The sequence below is a fragment of the Pseudophryne corroboree genome, chromosome 1 (genome assembly GCF_028390025.1).
Source record: "Pseudophryne corroboree isolate aPseCor3 chromosome 1, aPseCor3.hap2, whole genome shotgun sequence".
Taxonomy (NCBI): domain Eukaryota; kingdom Metazoa; phylum Chordata; class Amphibia; order Anura; family Myobatrachidae; genus Pseudophryne; species Pseudophryne corroboree.
In genome coordinates, this window is record NC_086444.1 from 308,925,786 (window position 1) to 308,948,051 (window position 22,266).

Here is a 22,266-nt window from a genome sequence, read left to right on the forward strand (position 1 = left end):
TTTTCTGTTCTGTGTCCAGAACCATCCCCAGGAACAGTAGACGTGTTGTAGGGACCAGCTGTGACTTTGGAATATTTAGAATCCAGCCGTGCTGTTGTAGCACCTCCCGAGATAGTGCTACCCCGACCAACAACTGCTCCCTGGACCTCGCCTTTATCAGGAGATCGTCCAAGTACGGGATAATTAAAACTCCCTTCTTTCGAAGGAGTATCATCATTTCGGCCATTACCTTGGTAAATACCCTCGGAGCCGTGGATAGACCAAACGGCAACGTCTGGAATTGGTAATGACAATCCTGTACCACAAATCTGAGGTACTCCTGGTGAGGATGGTAAATGGGGACATGCAGGTAAGCATCCTTGATGTCCAGAGATACCATGTAATCCCCCTCGTCCAGGCTTGCAATAACCGCCCTGAGCGATTCCATCTTGAACTTGAATTTTTTTATATATGTGTTCAAGGATTTCAAATTTAAAATGGGTCTCACCGAACCGTCCGGTTTCGGTACCACAAACATTGTGGAATAGTAACCCCGTCCTTGTTGAAGTAGGGGCACCTTGACTATCACCTGCTGGGAATACAGCTTGTGAATTGCCTCTTACACTGCCTCCCTGCCTGAGGTAGTTGTTGGCAAGGCAGATTTGAGGAAATGGCGGGGGGGGGGGAGACGTCTCGAATTCCAGCTTGTACCCCTGAGATACTACTTGAAGGATCCAGGGATCCACCCGTGAGCGAGCCCACTGATTGCTGAAGTTTTTGAGACGGGCCCCCACCGAACCTGGCTCCGCCTGTGGAGCCCCAGCGTCATGCGGTGGACTTGGAGGAAGCGGGGGAGGACTTTTGCTCCTGGGAACTGGCTATATGCTGCAGCTTTTTCCCTCTACCTCTGCCTCTGGGCAGAAAGGACGCGCCTTTAACCCGCTTGCCCTTATGGGGCCGAAAGGACTGTACCTGATAATACGGTGCTTTCTTAGGCTGTGAGGGAACATGGGGTAAAAATGCAGACTTCCCAGCTGTTGCTGTGGAAACGAGGTCCGAGAGACCATCCCCGAACAACTCCTCACCCTTATAAGGCAAAACTTCCATGTGCCTTTTAGAATCTGCATCACCTGTCCACTGCCGAGTCCATAACCCTCTCCTGGCAGAAATGGACATTGCACTTATTTTAGATGCCAGCCGGCAAATATCCCTCTGTGCATCTCTCATGTATAAGACTGCGTCTTTAATATGCTCTACGGTTAGCAATATAGTGTCCCTGTCTAGGGTATCAATATTTTCCGTCAGGGAATCTGACCACGCAGCTGCAGCACTGCACATCCATGCTGAAGCAATAGCTGGTCTCAGTATAATACCTGTGTGTGTATATACAGACTTCAGGATAGCCTCCTGCTTTCTATCAGCTGGTTCCTTTAGGGCGGCCGTATCCGGAGACGGTAGTGCCACCTTCTTTGACAAGCGTGTGAGCGCTTTATCCACCCTAGGGGATGTTTCCCAACGTGACCTAACCTCTGGCGGGCAAGGGTACGTCATTAGTAACCTTTTAGAAATTACCAGTTTCTTATCGGGGGAAGCCCACGCTTCTTCACACACTTCATTTAATTCCTCAGATGGAGGAAAAACTACTGGTAGTTTTTTCTCTCCAAACATAATACCCTTTTTTGTGGTACCTGGGGTAACATCAGAAATATGCAACACATTTTTCATTGCCTCAATCATGTAACGTGTGGCCCTATTGGAAGTTACATTAGTCTCATCGTCGTCGACACTGGAGTCAGAATCCGTGTCGACATCTGTGTCTGCCATCTGAGGTAGCGGGCGTTTTAGAGCCCTGATGGCTTTTGAGACACCAGGGCAGGCACAGGCTGAGAAGCCGGCTGTCCCATATTTGGTATGTCGTCAAACCTTTTATGTAAGGAGTCGACACTGTCACGTAATTCCTTCCACATAACCATCCACTCAGGTGTCGGCCCCGCAGGGGGTGACATCACATTTATCGGCATCTGCTCCGCCTCCACGTAAGCCTCCTCATCAAACATGTCGACACAGCCGTACCGACACACTGCACACACACAGGGAATGCTCTGACAGAGGACAGGACCCCACAAAGCCCTTTGGGGAGACAGAGAGAGAGAGTATGCCAGCACACACCAGAGCGCTATATAACACAGGGATTAACACTATAACTGAGTGTTTTCCCTTATAGCTGCTTATATATATATATATATATATATATATATATTGCTGCGCCTAAATTTAGTGCCCCCCCCTCTCTTTTTTACCCTTTTTGAAGCTTGAAACTGCAGGGGAGAGCCAGGGAGCGATCCTTCCAGCGGAGCTGTGAGGGAAAAATGGCGCCAGTGTGCTGAGGGAGATAGCCCCGCCCCTTTTTCGGCTGACTTTTCTCCCGCTTTTTTATGGATTCTGGCAGGGGTATTTATCACATATATAGCCTCTGGGACTATATATGGTGATTTTTTTGCCAGCCAAGGTATGAATATTGCTGCTCAGGGCGCCCCCCCCCCAGCGCCCTGCACCCATCAGTGACCGGAGTGTGTGGTGTGCATGAGGAGCAATGGCGCACAGCTGCAGTGCTGTGCTCTACCTTGTTGAAGACCGAAGTCTACTGCCGCCGATTTTCAGGACCATCTTCATGCTTCTGGCTCTGTAAGGGGGACGGCGGCGCGGCTCCGGGACCGAACGATCAAGGTTGGGTCCTGTGTTCGATCCCTCTGGAGCTAATGGTGTCCAGTAGCCTAAGAAGCCCAAACTAGCTCCAATCAGGTAGGTTCGCTTCTTCTCCCCTTAGTCCCTCGTAGCAGTGAGTCTGTTGCCAGCAGATCTCACTGAAAATAAAAAACCTAAAATATACTTTCTTTTCTAGGAGCTCAGGAGAGCCCCTAGTGTGCATTCAGCTCAGCCGGGCACAAGATTCTAACTGAGGTCTGGAGGAGGGTCATAGAGGGAGGAGCCAGTGCACACCAGTTAGACCAAAAGCTTTCTTTTAGTTGTGCCCAGTCTCCTGCGGAGCCGCTATTCCCCATGGTCCTTACGGAGTCCCAGCATCCACTTAGGACGTCAGAGAAAATATGTATATAACACATTTAACAGGGGCCCCTCTCAGCCATGGGCCCCATAGCAGCTGCACTGCCTACACCTATGGTAGCTATGCCCTTGCTAGCTAGCCAAATGAGTTAGAAGCTGGTTTATTTACTGTGTGCAACTTCTCCACTTTCTCTCTCTACATGGCTTGATACATCTCCCCCCTTACATTTTTTCCAGCTCGCTGAGTGCTAGTGGTCATAGCCAGATGCTTATCCCGTCACACAGGAGATACTCATGCTTTTATAATGTTTCCTGTAGTGTCATGAGAGCTTAGCCATGTGATGCAGTCATGCTGTCCATCATAATGTCAAGTTACAATGCAGACACTGAACAATGTCTTCATTCTGCAGGGATAGGTTTATGCATTAGGACACTAAAACTCAGTCCTGAGGACCCCACACAGTTCATGTTTTCCAGGTCACCTGTGCATTTGTAAACTGACAGTTGGTGATGCACAGACTCAGTGCACCTGCTGGGTGACCTGGAAAATGTGAACTGTGGACAGAGTTTGAGAACCACTGCACTAGGAGGAGGGTTATAAATTCTTACTGTTGTACGGTCCGCAGAATGAGCCAGAAGTCCTCATCAAGAAGTCACTGCTGGAGCCGCCAGACCCGTCACACCAGGTAAGTCACCACTATACCACCTAGAACACTTTGTAGACATTCTAATCATGTGAAGTTCAGTGTTGACTAGATGAATGCAGACATGGTCAGCGTTGACGTTCGACATGTCAACATTATGAATGCCTACAAAATATACCATACCCCTTAGTTGCTGCCATGGGATGAGAAGCGTATATCATTCTGTGTATCAGCATGGAGCAATACTAGCACTTTTGTAGCTAGATAAGCCCTAGAAAGTTTGCAAAAGTTTAAAGGTGTTGCCCATAGCGAACAATGACATTTTAGCTTGCACTTTGTAGACTGTACCAGATAAATTCTAGTATATTCTGATTGGTTGCATTGAGCAGAAGTTTGCAAACCCGCACTTTAGTAAATTTGCCCCTAGTAACGTGTTGATCTTGCACCACACTTAAAAAAGCACTGCAAGATATATAATGATGAAATGGAGACTGTTGGAGTATATGTGAGGAAAACAGGGATTAATAGATATATTTATAGAATAAGCCCTTATCCATTAAATGCCAAGGCTCTCAGATTTATGTTTACCAGGTTTATGTGTTTTTTATTTTTAACCACTTGCATTATTATCTAATTACACTTAATACGAGGCGGTAAGAGTACCCTAATTTAAATATAAAATTCCAAATGTAATAGTTTGTAATTTTGGCGATATAGTAACTAGATTTAAAAAGGCAATTGTTGGGGGGGCGTGGCCTGACTGGAGAGGCGGCTGGATGCTGGGAATTAGAGCTCCTGCTTCCACACATCTAAAACGCGGCTGCCGCTGGAGATATTGCCCCCTCTGTACCCAATTTGTACCCTCAACGGCCCTAGGTGCCTGTACGCCGGTCCGCGGAGCCGGGAGACCGTTTCCTCGGTCTTTGCGGGTTGCGGCCTGTGCCGGGAACCGAAGCCGGGGACTAAATTTCTGCTTCCGGTCCGCCACGCAGCTCCGTGGGGCCTACTGATTACGGAGACTCCTGCAGCCATCGGAGCTCCTCCATCCTCCCCTCGTCTACCTCGAGGCCTGCTGTATACCCTCCGGGACCCCCATACATCAACAGTGGTGGCCTGTGGAACGGAGCTCGGATCCCGCAGCTGAGGAGAGACGCGCACTTCCGATGCTGCACCAGCGCGTCTCTGCTGCTCCCTGCTCTATCACCGGAGTAACTCTCCCTGTACCGCTCTACCCACAGCACACATCCCGCACTGGACCTGAAGGATGGAGGAGTGAAGACTGGAGGTGAGGGGGTCATTAATCATTATAATTAATATATACCACTAAACACCCACCTACAGGGACCCCACAGCCATACTGAACCCTTCCTCCCCCTATCCCTGTGGGACAACTCCTCACCCTACGCCTATTATCTGGTGGACCGTAAAACAGTGGGATTGAACACCTTTACTACCTTTACAGCTGACCCTCGATGCCGGTGACTCTCTCTCCAGTCCACTGCCACAAAGTGAATTACATCTCCTACCCCCCCTTCCTACCACCGCATGTGGGAAGCGAGAGTGGTTACCCCAATACTTATTGATATACCCTCAATTGGCGTGCTTACATGGTGATGCCGCTGGTCGGATTGCCGTAACCTTCGACATACTACAATACTATTATTACTGTTTGCCATGCTCTTTACATCTGGCTGACCGCCCTCCCATATGTGCTGGTGGTGTTGAAACTACACCTGCTGTTCACAACTGTGTCCTTCTGACAGCATAGTAATCTACGTCTGATCTCAACCTCTTCTGACTGGTAACATTTGTCTGCAATATGTGAATACTCACCTCACGCGGCTGTGATGTAGAGCTTCCCTTGCTCCTCTAACCAACGGCATACCGCCTCATCTGTCTGACCCTCATGAGCTCATAATAATTATTATGGACAAATTCTTAAACTCTTCTGCACCGAAACCTCAAAGATATAGAAGTGGTGGTAAGCGTGGTGAACCAAGCCCTGATTCTCCATTACCGTCACCTAATTTTGATTCTATGGACACTACAGCTGACTCCCCACCTACTATGCCTCCGAAGGCTCCCCCCGCACCTCCTTCTTACTCGGATATAGTGAAAGCAATTAAGGAGACTGTGGAACCTCTGCTACAAACTCAGGCAGATAAATTCATGACAGCAGTATCGGACCTGAAATCGGAACTCGGGTCCATGACACGCAGAATCTCAGTAAATGAAAATAGGATAGGAGCTAATTTTAAAGAAATTGAAGATCTAAAAGAACAGGTTATATCCTTGACATCTTCTCGCCAACACATGATGATGAAGATAGATGACCTGGAGAATCGTTCGAGGCGAAATAACCTGAGAATCGTAGGCCTTAAAGAATCGCTGAAAGGCCCCTACCTTTTAAAATTTCTCCTCTCTGATTTACCAGATCTCCTAGGTATCCCGGAAAACCTTTCCTCGTTGGAAATTGAGCGAGCGCATAGACTGGGTCCGCCACGGGACTCTAACCAGTCCAGGCCCCGCCCGGTTATCTTTAAATGCTTAAACTTCCGACACAAAGAAATGATATGGTCGGCGGCTCGGAGTAAAGGTCCGCTTCACTGGGACGGCCAACGGCTGTTTCTCTTCCAAGATTATTCCGCGGAAGTCTCTAGAGCTAGGAAAGAAATGTCTCCAATATGCTCTCAATTAGTGAAAAATGGCACTCGATTCTCTCTCCTCTACCCTGCGCGGCTGTGCATCTTCACCCCACAAGGTCCGAAGGACTTCACTTCAGTGGACTCTGCTAAAGAATTTTCGCAGCCATCCTCCCCACCCAGAGCCGAGGATGAGTGATGCTTGTTACAGTGATTTGTCCATTCCTTCTCTACTGGGTGATATTGTTAATATTTCTACCTTATTACGGAGTGGGTATTGATTTAGTTTGCCGCCTAACATGATGGTGTAGATGATGCTCCATTCTTTTTCCGTAAGGGTCAAAATGTTGTCTGTTTAAATATACTAACCCGGTATTGCCTGTTGGTTATTTCATTTTAATTCTCAACTGGTTTTTTTTGCTATACATTGCAGCTGGTTCAGGCTGCTTATTTCTACCGATGTTTACCATTGTAGATGTCTTCATGTACTGTTTTTGTCTTTGTTCTTACTCCCATTTTCTCCTCTCTTTTCTGTCTTTTCCTACTTCTTTCTCTTTTGTCCTTCCTGCAGTTACCTCGCCAGGTGAGGGGGGGGGAGCATTTATGTCTCTATTACTCTGGATTATACTTCTTAATGTTCCACATTTCAAGAAATGCTATTGGCTCTTTATATTCCCCTATTGTGGGATAGATGTCCCATCTTAACATAATGTCATGGAATGTTAGGGGCATCAATTCTCCTATTAAACGGAGACGTATCCTCACTTACTTGAATAAGGTGAAGGCGGATGTCTCTCTGCTCCAGGAAACACACCTGACCCCTGCTGAACATGGTAAGCTCTCAATGCTTAAACAAGAAGTTGTAGCCTTTTCCTCATTTTCTTCTAAGGCGAGGGGGGTTGCGATCCTCATCCGTAAAGGGGTTGAGATTGACATCCATCATCAGATTATTGATCCCTTGGGTATATATATTGTACTAGATGTCACGTTAGAGGGAACCAGACTGACACTATGTAATGTCTATGCCCCGGCCGTTTATGATAAAACATTTTACTTGGAGATGACGAATCTTCTCCGACCTTATTCTCAGACCTCTCTTATTGTTGGAGGGGATATGAATTTGGTGTCCTCTTTGGTCTTGGACAGGAAGGGTATTTCCTCTCAGAGGTCCAGGCTTCCCAAGATCAATCTGGACTATATGTCTACGCAGTTAGGCTTGGTAGACGTATGGCGATTGCATAACCCTGTAGAATTAGAATACACCTATTATTCTTCAACTCACAATTCTTTCTCTCGTATCGATTATTTTCTTGTATCCACTGACCTGTCCCCCAGGATCATTGAGGCAACTATTAAACCTATTATTATTTCTCTAACGTCCTAAGTGGATGCTGGGGATTCCGTAAGGACCATGGGGAATAGCGGCTCCGCAGGAGACTGGGCACAAAAGAAAAGCTTTAGAACTACCTGGTGTGCACTGGCTCCTCCCCCTATGACCCTCCTCCAAGCCTCAGTTAGGATTTTGTGCCCGAACGAGAAGGGTGCACACTAGGTGGCTCTCCTGAGCTGCTTAGTGAAAAGTTTAGTTTTAGGTTTTTTATTTTCAGTGAGACCTGCTGGCAACAGGCTCACTGCATCGAGGGACTAAGGGGAGAAGAAGCGAACTCACCTGCGTGCAGAGTGGATTGGGCTTCTTAGGCTACTGGACATTAGCTCCAGAGGGACGATCACAGGCCCAGCCATGGATGGGTCCCAGAGCCACGCCGCCGGCCCCCTTACAGAGCCAGAAGACAGAAGAGGTCCGGAAAATCGGCGGCAGAAGACGTCCCGTCTTCAACAAGGTAGCGCACAGCACTGCAGCTGTGCGCCATTGCTCTCAGCACACTTCACACTCCGGTCACTGAGGGTGCAGGGCGCTGGGGGGGGGCGCCCTGAGACGCAATAAAAACACCTTGGATGGCAAAAAAAAAAAAAAATGCATCACATATAGCTCCTGGGCTATATGGATGCATTTAACCCCTGCCAGAATACATAGAAAAACGGGAGATAAGGCCGCCGATAAGGGGGCGGAGCCTATCTCCTCAGCACACTGGCGCCATTTTCCCTCACAGCTCCGTTGGAGGGAAGCTCCCTGGCTCTCCCCTGCAGTCACTACACTACAGAAAGGGTTAAAAAAGAGAGGGGGGGCACTAATTACGCGCAGTATTAAATAAAACAGCAGCTATAAGGGGAAAAACACTTATATAAGGTTATCCCTGTATATATATAGCGCTCTGGTGTGTGCTGGCAAACTCTCCCTCTGTCTCCCCAAAGGGCTAGTGGGGTCCTGTCCTCTATCAGAGCATTCCCTGTGTGTGTGCTGTATGTCGGTACGTTTGTGTCGACATGTATGAGGAGAAAAATGATGTGGAGACGGAGCAGATTGCCTGTAATAGTGATGTCACCCCCTAGGGGGTCGACACCTGAGTGGATGAACTGTTGGAAGGAATTACGTGACAGTGTCAACTCTGTATAAAAGACAGTGGTTGACATGAGACAGCCGGCTACTCAGCTTGTGCCTGTCCAGACGTCTCATAGGCCGGCAGGGGCTCTAAAGCGCCCGTTACCTCAGATGGCAGATATAGACGCCGACACGGATACTGACTCCAGTGTCGACGGTGAAGAGACAAATGTGACTTCCAGTAGGGCCACACGTTACATGATTGAGGCAATGAAAAATGTTTTACACATTTCTGATAATACGAGTACCACCAAAAAGGGGTATTATGTTCGGTGAGGAAAAACTACCTGTAGTTTTCCTGAATCTGAGAAATTAAATGAGGTGTGTGATGATGCGTGGGTTTCCCCCGATAACAACTGATAATTTCTAAAATGTTATTGGCATTATATCCTTTCCCGCCAGAGGTTAGGGTGCGTTGGGAAACACCCCCTAGGGTGGATAAAGCGCTCACACGCTTGTAAGGGCTCTACCCTCTCCTGAGATGGCCGCCCTTAAGGATCCTGCTGATAGAAAGCAGGAGGGTATCCTAAAAGGTATTTACACACATACTGGTGTTATACTGCGACCAGCAATCGCCTCAGCCTGGATGTGCAGTGCTGGGTTGGCGTGGTCGGATTCCCTGACTGAAAATATTGATACCCTAGATAGGGACAGTATATTTTTGCCTATAGAGCATTTAAAAGATGCATTTCTATATATGCGTGATGCACAGCGGAATATTTGCCGACTGGCATCAAGTCTAAGTGCGTTGTCCATTTCTACCAGTAGAGGGTTATGGACACGACAGTGGTCAGGTGATGCGGATTTCAAACGGCATTTGGAAGTATTGCCTTATTAAGGGGAGGAGTTATTTGGGGTCGGTCTTTCAGACCTGGTGGCCACGGCAACAGCTGGGAAATCCACGTTTGTACCCCAGGTCGCCTCTCAACATGAGAAGACGCCGTATTATCAGGCGCAGTCTTTTCGTGGACAAGCGGGCAAAAGGTTCCTCATTTCTGCCCCGTGACAGAGGGAGAGGAAAAAAGGCTGCAGAAATCAGCCAGTTCCCAGGAACAGAAACCCTCTCCCGCCTCTGCCAAGCCCTCAGTATGACGCTGGGGCTTTACAAGCAGAATCAGGCACGGTGGGGGGCCCGTCTCAATGAATTTCAGCGCGCAGTGGGCTCACTCGCAAGTAGACCCCTGGATCCTTCAGGTGATATCTCAGGGGTACAAATTGGAATTCGAGACGTTTCCCCCTCGCCGTTTCCTAAAGTCGGCTTTACCGATGTCTCCTTCTGACAGGGAGACAGTTTTGGAAGCCATTCACAAGCTGTATTCCCAGCAGGTGATAATCAAGGTACCCCTCCTGCAACAGGGAACGGGGTATTATTCCACACTGTTGTGGTACCGAAGCCGGACGGCTCGGTGAGACCGATTCTAAATCTAAAATCTTTGAACACTTACATACAGAGGTTCAAATTCAAGATTGAGTCACTCAGTGATTGCGAACCTGGAAGAAGGGGACTACATGATGTCTCGGGACATCAAGGATGCTTACCTTCATGTCCAAATTTACCCTTCTCACCAAGGGTACCTCAGGTTTATGGTACAGAACTGTCACTATCCGTTCAGACGCTGCCGTATGGATGGTCCACGGCACCCCGGGTCTTTACCAAGGTAATGGCCGAAATGATGATATTCCTTCGAATGGACGATTCCCTGATAAGGGTAAGATCCAGGGAACAGTTGGAGGTCGGTGTAGCACTATCTCAGGTAGTGTTGCGGCAGCACGATTGGATTCTCAATATTCCAAAATCGCAGCTGGTTCCGACGACTCGTCTTCTGTTCCTAGGGATGATCCTGGACACAGTCCAGAAAAAGGTGTTTCTCCCGGAGGAGAAAGCCAGGGAGTTATCCGAGCTAGTCAGGAACCTCCTAAAACCGAGCCAAGTCTCAGTGCATCAATGCACAAGGGTTCTGGGTAAAATGGTGGCTTCCTACGAAGCAATCCCATTCGGCAGATTCCACGCAAGAACTTTCCAGTGGGACCTGCTGGATAAATGGTCCGGGTCGCATCTTCAGATGCATCAGCGGATAACCCTGTCACCAAGAACAAGGGTGTCCCTCCTGTGGTGGTTGCAGAGTGCTCATCTTCTAGAGGGCCGCAGATTCGGCATTCAGGACTGGGTCCTGGTGACCACGGATGCCAGCCTGCGAGGCTGGGGAGCAGTCACACAGGGAAGGAATTTCCAGGGCTTATGGTCAAGCCTGGAGACATCACTTCACATAAATATCCTGAAGCTAAGGGCCATTTACAATGCTCTAAGCTTAGCAAGACCTCTGCTTCAAGGTCAGCCGGTGTTGATCCAGTCGGACAACATCACGGCAGTCACCCACGTAAACAGACAGGGTGGCACAAGAAGCAGGAGGGCAATGGCAGAAGCTGCAAGGATTCTTCGCTGGGCGGAAAATCATGTGATAGCACTGTCAGCAATTCCGGGAGTGGACAACTGGGAAGCAGACTTCCTCAGCAGACACGACCTCCACCCGGGAGAGTGGGGACTTCACCCAGAAGTCTTCCACATGATTATAAACCGTTGGGAAAAACTCGACAGGTATTGCGCCAGGTCAAGGGACCCTCAGGCAATAGCTGTAGACGCTCTGGTAACACCGTGGGTGTACCAGTCAGTGTATGTGTTCCCTCATCTGCCTCTCATACCCAAGGTACTGAGATTGATAAGATGGAGAGGAGTAAGCACTATATTCGTGGCTCCGGATTGGCCAAAAAGGACTTGGTAACCGGAACTTCAAGAGATGCTCACGGAGGATCCGTGGCCTCTACCTCTAAGAAGGGACCTGCTCCAGCAAGGACCCTGTCTGTTCCAAGACTTACCGCGACTGCGTTTGACGGCATGGCGGTTGAACGCCGGATCCTGAAGGAAAAAAGGCATTCCGGATGAAGTCATCCCTATCCTGATCAAAGCCAGGAAGGATGTAACCGCAAAACATTATCACCGCATTTGGCGAAAATATGTTGCGTGGTGCGAGGCCAGTAAGGCCCGACGGAGGAAATTCAACTGGGTCGATTCCTACATTTCCTGCAAACAGGAGTGTCTATGGGCCTGAAATTGGGGTCCATTAAGGTTCAAATTTCGGCCCTGTCAATTTTCTTCCAAAAAGAACTAGCTTCAGTCCCTGAAGTTCAGACGTTGTAAAAGGGGTACTGCATATACAGCCTCCTTTTGTGCCTCCAGTGGCACCTTGGGATCTCAATGTAGTTTTTGGGTTCCAAAAAAGTCACATTGGTTTGAACCACTTAAATCTGTGGAGTTAAAATATCTCACATGGAAAGTGGTCATGCTGTTGGCCCTGGCCTGGGCCAGGCGCGTGTCAGAATTGGCGGCTTTATCCTGTAAAAGCCCTTATCTGATTTTCCATTCGGACAGGGCGGAATTGAGGACTCGTCCTCAGTTTCTCCCTAAGGTGGTTTCAGCGTTTCACCTGAACCAACCTATTGTGGTGCCTGCGGCTACTAGGGACTTGGAGGACTCCAAGTTGCTAGACGTTGTCAGGGCCCTGAAAATATATATTTCCAGGACGGCTGGAGTCAGAAAATCTGACTCGCTGTTTATCCTGTATGCACCCAACAAGCTGGGTGCTCCTGCTTCTAAGCAGACTATTGCTCGTTGGATTTGTAGTACAATTCAGCTTGCACATTCTGTGGCAGGCCTGACGCAGCCAAAAATCTGTAAATGCCCACTCCACAAGGAAGATGGCCTCATCTTGGGCGGCTGCCCGAGGGGTCTCGGCTTTACAACTTTGCCGAGCAGCTACTTGGTCAGGAGCAAATACGTTTGTAAAATTCTACAAAATTGATACCCTGGCTGAGGAGGACCTGGAGTTCTCTCATTTGGTGCTGCAGAGTCATCCGCACTCTCCCGCCCGTTTGGGAGCTTTGGTATAATCCCCATGGTCCTTACGGAGTCCCCAGCATCCACTTAGGACGTTAGAGAAAATAAGAATTTACTTACCGATAATTCTATTTCTCGTAGTCCGTAGTGGATGCTGGGCGCCCATCCCAAGTGCGGATTGTCTGCAATACTGGTACATAGTTATTGTTACCAAAAAATCGGGTTATTGCTGTAGTGAGCCATCTTTTCTAGAGGCTCCTCTGTTATCATGCTGTTAACTGGGTTTAGATCACGAGTTGTACGGTGTGATTGGTGTGGCTGGTATGAGTCTTACCCGGGATTCAAAATCCTTCCTTATTGTGTACGCTCGTCCGGGCACAGTATCCTAACTGAGGCTTGGAGGAGGGTCATAGGGGGAGGAGCCAGTGCACACCAGGTAGTTCTAAAGCTTTTCTTTTGTGCCCAGTCTCCTGCGGAGCCACTATTCCCCATGGTCCTTACGGAGTCCCCAGCATCCACTACGGACTACGAGAAATAGAATTATCGGTAAGTAAATTCTTATTTTCAGACCACGCACCTATATCGATTATATTGCAAGGTAAATTCACTTTAGGTACTAATTCACATTGGAGGTTCCCTGCCAAATTGGCGGCTTCCCCAGACTTTAAAAACATGCTGCTAGCTTCTTGGGACTCATACTCTCTTAACAACTCTGATCACATATCTGACCCTGCCCTGTTTTGGCAGACTGCTAAAGCAGTTTTGCGAGGCGACATAATTGCATACATGTCGAAGTATAGACGAGATCGGGATATCGCATATAGAGAAGCACAAGCTACACTCACATCCTCGTTTCAACGTTTTAAATCCTCACCTACCCCAGCTAACAAACAAATGTATAGAGATGCTAAAACCCGATTTGACCATACTCTAACAAATATGGATAATAGCTTCCTTATCGCGGGAAAACATAAATTCTTCCAATATGGGGATAAACCTAGCCGCATGCTCTCCAACTTACTCAGATCTGACAGGGGCCCCCATCATGTGACGGCATTGAGGGACTCTGCCTCTAAAACACAATCTGAGGGAAAGGCGATAACCGATATTTTTCACTCCTTTTTCAATGACCTTTATTCACATAGTGAGGTTGACCAAATTAATAAGAACTCCTTCTGGGACACATTGCAATTGCCCCAGATTTCTTCTGCTCAATCGAATTCCCTGACTGCTCCTGTTACTGCCACTGAGGTAGAGGAAGCTATTAAAGCACTTAAGCCTTTGAAGACCCCGGGCCCTGATGGACTATCTGGGGAATTCTTTAAATTGCTTTCCCCTAAAATAATTGACTCCCTGACTGCCTTCTTTAATTCTATTTTTTCTACTCTTACGATCCCGCATTACTTTAACTCGGCCCTGATTAGGGTTATACCCAAACCTGGTAAGGACCCCCTCCTCCCGTCCTATTACCGCCCTATTTCCTTACTTAATGTGGACTACAAATTGTTTACTAAACTGTTGGCGGACCGTTTGAAATATATCTTACCTGATATAGTCCATGAAGATCAAAATAAGAATTTACTCACCGGTAATTCTATTTCTCGTAGTCCGTAGTGGATGCTGGGAACTCCGTAAGGACCATGGGGAATAGCGGGCTCCGAAGGAGGCTGGGCACTCTAGAAAGATCTTAGACTACCTGGTGTGCACTGGCTCCTCCCACTATGACCCTCCTCCAAGCCTCAGTTAGGTACTGTGCCCGGACGAGCGTACACAATAAGGAAGGATTTTGAATCCCGGGTAAGACTCATACCAGCCACACCAATCACACCGTACAACTCGTGATATGAAACACAGTTAACAGTATGAAACAATAGAGCCTCTCAACAGATGGCTCAACAATAACCCGATTTAGTTAACAATAACTATGTACAAGTATTGCAGATAAACCGCACTTGGGATGGGCGCCCAGCATCCACTACGGACTACGAGAAATAGAATTACCGGTGAGTAAATTCTTATTTTCTCTAACGTCCTAGTGGATGCTGGGAACTCCGTAAGGACCATGGGGATTATACCAAAGCTCCCAAACGGGCGGGAGAGTGCGGATGACTCTGCAGCACCGAATGAGAGAACTCCAGGTCCTCCTCAGCCAGGGTATCAAATTTGTAGAATTTTGCAAACGTGTTTGCCCCTGACCAAGTAGCTGCTCGGCAAAGTTGTAAAGCCGAGACCCCTCGGGCAGCCGCCCAAGATGAGCCCACCTTCCTTGTGGAATGGGCATTTACAGATTTAGGCTGTGGCAGGCCTGCCACAGAATGTGCAAGCTGAATTGTACTACAAATCCAACGAGCAATAGTCTGCTTAGAAGCAGGAGCACCCAGCTTGTTAGGTGCATATAGGATAAACAGCGAGTCAGATTTTCTGACTCTAGCCGTTCTGGAAACATATATTTTCAGTGCCCTGACAACGTCTAGCAACTTGGAGTCCTCCAAGTCCCTAGTAGCCGCAGGCACCACAATAGGCTGGTTCAGGTGAAACGCTGACACCACCTTTGGGAGAAACTGGGGACGAGTCCTCAATTCTGCCCTATCCATATGGAAAATCAAATAAGGGCTTTTACAAGACAAAGCCGCCAACTTTGATACTCGCCTGGCAGAAGCCAAGGCCAATAACATAACCACCTTCCACGTGAGATATTTCAGATCCACGGTTTTTAGTGGTTCAAACCAATGTGATTTTAAGAAACTCAACACCACGTTGAGATCCCAAGGTGCCACAGGAGGCACAAACGGGGGCTGACTCTGCAGCACTCCTTTTATAAATGTCTGAACTTCAGGTACTGAAGCTAGTTCTTTTTGAAAGAAAATCGACAGAGCCGAGATCTGTACCTTAATGGAACCCAATTTAAGGCCCATAGTCACTCCTGCTTGCAGGAAATGCAGAAATCGACCTAGTTGAAATTCCTCTGTTGGGGCCCTTTCGGCCTCACACCATGCAACATATTTTCGCCATATGCGGTGATAATGAGTTGCTGTAACCTCTTTCCTGGCTTTAGTAAGCGTAGGAATGACTTCCTCCGGAATGCCCTTTTCCTTCAGGATCCGGCGTTCAACCGCCATGCCGACAAACGCAGCCGCGGTAAGTCTTGGAACAGACAGGGCCCCTGCTGCCGCAGGTCCTGTCTGAGTGGCAGAGGCCATGGGTCCTCTGATATAAATTCTTGAAGTTCTGGGTACCAAGCTCTTCTTGGCCATCCACGAGTATCGTTCTTACTCCTCGCCTTCTTCTTATTCTCAGTACCTTTGGTATGAGAGGCAGAGGGGAGAACACATAAACCGACTGGTACACCCACGGTGTTACCAGAGCGTCCATAGCTATCGCCTGAGGGTCCCTTGACCTGGTGCAATATCTTTTATAGCTTTTTGTTGAGGCGGGACGCCATCATGTCCACCTGTGGCCTTTCCCAATGGTGTACAATCCTATTGGAAGACTTCTGGAGGAAGTCCCCATTCTCCCGGGTGGAGGTCGTGTCTGTTGAGAAGATCTGCTTCCCAGTTGTCCACTCCGGGAATGAACACTGCTGACAGTGCTAACACATGATTTTCCGCCTATCGGAGAATCCTTGTGGCTTCTGCCATCGCCATCCTGCTTCTTGTGCCGCCCTGTTGGTTTACATGGGCGACTGCCGTGATGTTGTCTGATTTGATCAGTACCGGCTGGTTTTGAAGCAGAGGCCTTGCCGGCCTCAGGGCATTGTAAATGGCCCTCAGGTCCAGAATATTTATGTGTAGGGAAATAACCTGACTTGACCAAAGTCCCTGGAAATTTCTTCCCTGTGTGACTGCCTCCCAGCCTCAAAGGCTGGAATCCATGGTCACTAGGACCTAGTCCTGTATGCCGAACCTGCGGCCCTCTTGAAGATGGGCACTCTGCAGCCACCACAGTAGAGATACCCTGGTCCTTGGAGACAGGGTTATCAGCCTATGCATCGGAAGATGCGATCCGGACCACTTGTCCAACAGGTCCCTCTGAAAAGTTCTTGTATGGAACCTGCCTAATGGGATTGCTTCGTAGGAAGCTACCATTTTTCCCAGGACTCGCGTGCAATGATGCACCACTACCTATTTTGGCTTCAGGAGGTCTCTGACTAGAGATGACAACTCCTTGGCTTTCTCCTCCGGGAGAAACACTATTTCTGGTTTATGTCCAGAACCATCCCCAGGAACAGTAGACGTGTCATAGGAACCAGCTGTGACTTTGGACTGTTTAGAATCCAACCATGCTGTTGTAGCACTTTCCAAAATAGTGCTACCCCGACTACCAACTGCTCCTTGGACCTCGCCCTTATAACGAGATTGTCCAAGTACGGGATAATTACAACTCCCTTTTTTCGAAGGAGTATCAACATTTCGGCCATTACCTTGATAAAACACCCTCGGTGCCATGTACAGTCCAAACGGCAGTGTCTGGACTTGGTAATGGTAATCCTGTACCACAAATCTGAGGTACTCCTGGCGAGGATAGTAAATGGGGACATGCAGGTTGATGTCCCAGGATACCATGTAATCCCCCTCGTCCAGGCTTGCAATAACCGCCCTGAGCGATTCCATCTTGAACTTGAATTTTTTCATGTATGTGTTCAAGGATTTTAAATATAAAATGGGTCACACCGAACCATGCGGTTTCGGTACCCCAACCCGTGTGGAATAGTAACCCCGTCCTTGTTGAAGTAGGGGCACCTTGAGTATTACCTGCTGGGAATACCGCTTATTAATTGCCTCTAGCACAGCCTCCCTGCCTGAGGGAGTTGTCAGCAAGGCATATTTTAGGAAACGGCTGGGGGGAGACATCTCGAATTCCAGCTTGTACCCCTGAAATACTACTTGAAAGAAACAGGGATCCACCTGTGAGCGAGCCCACTAATTGCTGAAATTTTTGAGACAGCCCCCCACCGTACCTGGCTACACCTGTGGAGCACCCGCGTCATGGTGTGGCCTCACAGGAGGCGGGGGAAGAATCTTGATTCTGGGAACAGGCTGACTGGTGCAGCTTTTTCCCTCTACCCTTGTCTCTGTACAGAAAGGAAGCGCCATTTGACCCGCTTGCTTTTCTGAAGCCGAAAGGACTGTACCTTTGTCTGTGAGGAAACCTGAGGTAAAATTATTTCTTCCCAGCAGTTGCTGTGGATACGAGGTCCCAGAGACCATCCCCAAATAATTCCTCACCCTTATAAGGCTCTCTATGCGCTTTTTAAGTCAGCATCACCTGTCCAGTGACAGGTCTCTAATACCCTCCTGACAGAATGGACATTACATTTATTTTGGATGCCAGCCGGCAAAATATCCCTCTGTGCATACCCAATATATAAGACGACGTCTTTAATATGTTTTTATGTTTGCCAACTAGTATCCCTGTTTGACAGGGTCACCGACCACGCTGCAGCAGCACTATCTGCAGGTCTCAGTCTAGTAACTGAGTGTGTAAATACAGACTTCAGGATAACCTCCTGTTTTTTATCAACAGGTACCTATTAAAGTGGCCGTATCCTAAGACGGCAGTGCCACCTTTTTTGACAAAACGTGTGAGCGCCTTATCCACCCTAGGGGATATCTCCCAGCGTAACTTATCCACCTGGCGGGAAAGGGTACGCCATCAGTAACTTTTTATAAATTACCAGTTTCTTAACGGGGGAACCCACGCTTTCACACACTTCATTTATTCATCTGATGGGGGAACAAAACACTGCCTGTTTTTTCTCCCCAAACCTAAAACTTATTTTTAGAGGTGCTTGGGTTAAAGTCAGAAATGTATAACACATTTTTTATTGCCGGGATCACGTCACGGATGTTCCTAGTGGATTGTGTATATGTCTCCACCTTGTCGACACTGGAGTCAGACTCCGTGTGGACATCTGTGTCTGCCATCTGAGAGAGCGGGCGTTTTTGAGCCCCTGATGGCCTTTGAGACGCCTGGGCAGGCGCGGGCTGCGAAGCCGGCTGTCCCACAGCTGTTACGTCATCCACCCTTTTATGTAAGGAGTTGACACTGTCGGTTAATACCTTTCACCTATCCATCCACTCTGGTGTCGGCCCCACAGGGGGCGACATCACATATATCGGCCTCTGTTCTGTCACCATATAAGCCTCCTCATTCAACATGTCGACACAGCCGTACCGACACACCGCAGACACACAGGGAATGCTCTAAACGAGGACAGGACCCACAAAAGCCCTTTGGGGGGACAGAGTGAGAGTATGCCAGCACACACCAGAGCGCTATATATAATGCAGGGACTAACTGAGTTATGTCCCCTATAGCTGCTGTTTTTATATATAATGTATACTGCGCCTAAATTTAGTGCCCCCCTCTCTTTATTAACCCTTTGTAGATTGCAGGGGAGAGCTAGGGAGCTTCCTTCCAGCGGAGCTGTGAGGGAAAATGGCGCCAGTGTGCTGAGGAGATAGGCTCCGCCCCTTTTTCGCGGCCTATTCTCCCGTTTTTTATGGAATTCTGGCAGGGGTATTTACCTCATATATAGCCCCTGGGGCCATATATTGAGGTATTTTAGCCAGCCAAGGTGTTTTTATTGCTGCCTCAGGGCGCCCCCCCCAGCGCCCTGCACCCTCAGTGACCGGAGTGTGAAGTGTGTGAGAGGAGCAATGGCGCACAGCTGCAGTGCTGTGCGCTACCTTGGTGAAGACAGAGTCTTCATGCCGCCGATTTTCCGGACCATCTTCTTGCTTCTGGCTCTGTAAGGGGGACGGCGGCGCGGCTCCAGGACCGAACATCAAGGCTGGGCCTCCCCTTAGTCCCTCGCTGCAGTGAGCCTGTTGCCAGCAGGTCTCACTGAAAATAAAAAAAATCTAAGACTATTACTTTCTAAGAGCTCAGGAGAGCCCCTAGTGTGCATCCAACCTCGGCCGGGCACGAAATCTAACTGAGGCTTGGAGGAGGGTCATAGTGGGAGGAGCCAGTGCACACCAGGTAGTCTAAGATCTTTCTAGAGTGCCCAGCCTCCTTCGGAGCCCGCTATTCCCCATGGTCCTTACGGAGTTCCCAGCATCCACTAGGACGTTAGAGAAACCGGGTTTATCTCGGACAGGCACTCAGTGACTAATATTCGCAAAGTTCTGACAGTTCTCCAATCCTTGGGAGGTATGGGTACAGGTGGACCCGCTTTTCTACTATCACTAGATGCTGAGAAAGCGTTTGACCTGCTGACGTGGGACCACCTGTTTGAGACACTCAGAGGTTTTGGATTCCCCGACCAATTTGTAGCCATACTACGCACCATATATCATAACGCATCTACACAAGTTTTTACTAATCGATTTCTTTCTCAACCCTTAGTGATCCATAGAGGAACCAGACAAGGTTGCCCCTTACCCCCCTTGCTCTTTGCGGCAGCTTTAGAGCCATTGGCGATAGCACTGAGAAAGTTACAGGCTTTCTCTGGGATCTCAGTGAGAGGGAAGGAGGTTAAACTTGGATTATTCGCAGATGATTTGTATCCAACCCCCGCACTTCCATCCCGGCTATATTCGATACTATTCATTGTTTTAGCACCTTCGCGGGTTATCGTATAAACTCCCATAAATCCGAACTACTTCCTTTGACTACTATTAATGACCCCCTCTTATACGCTGAATTCTCTTCACAATTTACTATGGCCCAAGATAAACTAAAATATTTAGGTATAGATATCCCTTCGGAACTTTCCCGGTTATATCTGTTTAACTATACTCCCATTATCCAAACAATCAAATCACGTTTAGAAACTTGGAAAGACCTCAAACTCTCTCTGTTGGGCAGAATAGCGGTGATAAAGGCTGTTATCTTCCCCAAACTGGCTTACCTACTCCAAATGCTCCCTATCACAATTTCCAAACAGGATTCCCTGCTCTGTTCTCAATTGTTTTCTAAATTTATTTGGAAAAATGCTAAACCTCGTATGCCCAAAGCATGAACCTTCCTCAACAAGCGTAAAGGTGGTCCTAGTATGCCTAATGTGACGATATTTGCTAAATCGGCACTATTTAAGATTGCCTCAGACTGGCTGCTTCGACCAGATTTATTTACAAACCTAGAACTGGAGGAGGCACTATTTTTCCCTTATTCCCCGGCAGCACTGCTTCACACACCCCTATCTAAACTCCCTCAGGAATTTAAGACTAATGTTTTATTTTGGGACACTTATAGGGCCTGGATCTCCATTCATAAGATGTTTAATACTGACCCCTTTGAGTCCCCTTACATATCCCCATGGGGCAATCCCAATTTCCCCTCCTCTTTAGATAATCGATATTTCTATACACGGAAATCTAAGGGTATACAAGCAATTAGGGACGTCTTTGATCCTGGGGGACAGATGCTCTCTTTCATGCAACTACGAGACAAATTCTCCCTACCCCACTCCAACTTTTTTATGTATCTCCAGACACGTCATTATATCCACTCACTCGGTGACCCCTTGGGTAAGAAGATCTCTAATCGAGCTATCCTCGATACTCTTACATTTTGTAGATATAATCCGTTCAAGATTCGCTATCCCTACAGTGACCTAATCGAGGTGTCGGCCCCCTCGTGGACACGCCTCTCTGAGGCGTGGCAGCGGGAACTCCCAGGGGCACCCACAATGGACGAGATCTCCGCGAACAACGAGGTAGTTTTAAAGGCTCTAAAATCCGCGGCGTTGCAGGAAATACAGTTGCGGATTGTGAATAGGATGTATATATCCCCCTCCCAAAGGCAACATTTCCGCCCTGGAGAATCGGGAAAATGCTCTAAATGTGGAGTGAGTGGAGCTACTCTTGCGCATAATCTCTGGTACTGTGGGAAAATTAAACGATTTTGGTGTAAGATTCTCCAATATTTATCCCGCTTACTCAAAATAAACCTTACTAGGGACGTGGGTCCATTACTTTTCGCGGAGTTCTCGTCCTTGGGGTTACGATCTGACCTCACTCCTATGATTCCTTTATTGACTGTGATGGTCACGGTAGCAAAGAAGGTGATACTGAGACATTGGATATATAAAACGGCCCCATCGCTGGGAGAATGGGAATCAGCTTTAGTGGATGTATTATTTTGTGAGAGGCGAATGGCCACCTTCCAAATTGAAACTGGGGTGATGCTTTTCCATAAAAAATGGGGTATCTATATAGATAGTTTACCTATAGATAGACGGGACTGTATCTGGAAAGTTTTCAGGGATACAACATGGTTTTTGACTAGCCGTATAGCAGGAACCATCACGTGACTGGGTGTGACTCGACGTGTCAGTTGACTTTGTAGTTCCTTCTCATGACATTGACTCCCCACCTTTTGACACCGTGTTCGCTCCAGAACCAGGACTTATCTTTCCACCCAGGAAGTTTGCCCCCCCCCGGCAATGTATTTCACTTATCTACGATATCTTATACTGCCTCTTTTTCTTCTCTACCTCTTTCTTTCCTTTTCTATTTCTCTACCAATTGCGTGATTTGACTTATTTCGTTCTTCTTTTTGCTTATGATTGTGAAGTTTACTATTTGGGACAGAGGTGCA